At 38.7% G+C, this 1989-nt stretch overlaps 1 protein-coding gene and 1 long non-coding RNA gene across 2 annotated transcripts in view; one reads left to right on the top strand and one right to left on the bottom strand.

Annotated features, from left to right (window-relative positions):
- pacsin1b (protein kinase C and casein kinase substrate in neurons 1b) overlaps positions 1–1989 on the top strand; it is a 35026-nt gene that overhangs the window by 7440 nt on the left and 25597 nt on the right. The gene's annotated exons all lie outside the window — the stretch shown is intronic.
- Positions 450–1989, bottom strand: part of LOC107666139 (uncharacterized) — a 22008-nt gene continuing 20468 nt past the window's right edge. The window contains exon 3 of the long non-coding RNA XR_001631638.1: positions 450–461. This is a non-coding gene — a long non-coding RNA (uncharacterized LOC107666139). The remainder of the gene's footprint in view (positions 462–1989) is intronic.

Genomic DNA, 1989 nt, shown 5'->3' with positions numbered 1-1989 from the left:
GGGTGTGAATGCAGTGTTGGTAATGGATGCTCTGTGCTGCATCAGCCTCTGTATTTCACACTTGAATGCACAGAACAGGAGCCAAGAAATAGTGTGGTAGATATCTATTTATTGTGTTCAGAGGCTCAAGCGTGAGGACAAGAGAGGCATGTACGGGTCTATCTTATGCAATGAAATTGTGAAATAATGTAAAGGCCTAAAAACTCATTTGTTGGTAGCTGCTGACTGCTCATTTTAGTTGTTATGCTTCATTTATGTGGCTTTCATTAGTATCTGGTTTGCAGAGAGCTGCTCTTAGATTGGATTTCATGCTGAGGAACGAACCGAGAGAGAAAATACACAGCCTGAACATTAATATGGTTATTTAGGCACAGAATAGAAGAGCACCCTTTGAATTTCCCTTTGGGTCGTGGAGAAAATTGGACTTCTGAAGGTGAAGAAAAGGCTACTGTCAGCGTGAACTGGGTTTGAACTCATGTGAAATTGGCAAGACATTAGCAGAGTGAATCTGCGAGGCTCATCTTTTGGAAATTAGCCAGTGCAATTAACCTGACTCAAGGCGCTGAGCTGGCTAAAGACGAAAAGACGAGCGAGATAACTCTTGATTCTCACGCAAACCCTGCATCATCTGTGTCATTATATGCACTGTGAGGATCAATACAGTCACTGCAGAATAGAATAAAACACAATAGCATTGCTGACACTATCTATCTATATATATATATATATATATATATATATAGGGCTGTCAGTCGATTAAAATTTTTAATCTAGTGTGTGTGTGTGTGTGTATATATATATATATATATATATATATATATATATATATATATATAGGGCTGTCAGTCGATTAAAATTTTTAATCTAATTAATTACATGATGTGTCGATTAATTAATCGAATTAATCACAAATTACAATAAAAAAGAAATAAAATGAAAAAAGATGATTTAAAGCTATTTTTGTGTTAAATGATAAAGTATTAAGTAGGCATTATAAATAGTAGCTTTAGAAATAAATACTTTATTTAATTCAACATAAATGTATTACACATAAATGTTTAGGCTACAACGGCCTAACATAAACTATGGAACATAAAAGAGGATAATTTAAGAAAAAAATTTTTCGTTCATGCAATGGAAGTCATTGGTAACCAAAACAGCGTTGTTACCAACAGTTTTCAAAATACAAAAGAAACTAATGCCGGGTTCAGACTACACGATATTTTTGTCGGTCACGATAGTCACTGTGTCAGATTACACGATTTTGACTCCTGAAATCTTGTCGTGTCTTGGACAAGAAACATGTCAGACTACACGTTGCTTCCCAACCATTCATCGCGTGTCGTCTTTAACGACGTGCGTGATGTCATCGAGAAGGCGGAACTAGCGACTGACTTCCAAAAACAACAGTGTAAACATTGCTGAAGCGCTTCCGCTATAGTTCGCCAGCATTTTTCTTTCTTTGTTCTGTCGTGGTAGTCCCTCGATGACACATCATACAGGCAGGAGTACTGTTGCCACAGCTCCACGAACCTTTCCTCCATCTCATAATTCCACCTAGCAGCACCATCATCTCTCTTTCGTTTCGCCATGTTTGAAACCTGTGTATGAAAGAGCTTCTGTGCTGCTATTGGTCAACGTCACCAATGTGACAGAACTCGTCGTGGACGACGGAAAGAAAATTAAACATGCTAGTCTTTCTGTCGTGATGTCGTGAAGCATCGCAGACGCGCAATTGGTTGTTGTCCACTATGACACACTACATGAGCTGAAACGATTGGATCTTGCGTCCTGATGCCCATTGTCGTTTATGAATCCCCACGGCACCCTACGTCAAGCAAATCGTGGCAAAATCGGGCTAACATCGTGTAGTCTGAACTGGGCATAAGTCATTCAGGTTTGAGTAAATGATACATTTCAACCCTCTACGCACACCTTGGCAATATAATCGCCATTGGCTAGTAAATTTTTTTGTTTACTCGCCAGACT

Source organism: Sinocyclocheilus anshuiensis, unplaced genomic scaffold, assembly GCF_001515605.1.
Source record: "Sinocyclocheilus anshuiensis isolate Anshui unplaced genomic scaffold, SAMN03320099.WGS_v1.1 scaffold447, whole genome shotgun sequence".
Taxonomy (NCBI): domain Eukaryota; kingdom Metazoa; phylum Chordata; class Actinopteri; order Cypriniformes; family Cyprinidae; genus Sinocyclocheilus; species Sinocyclocheilus anshuiensis.
The sequence above is the reverse complement of the archived record's forward strand: the minus strand, read 5'-3'. Positions and strand labels throughout refer to the sequence as shown.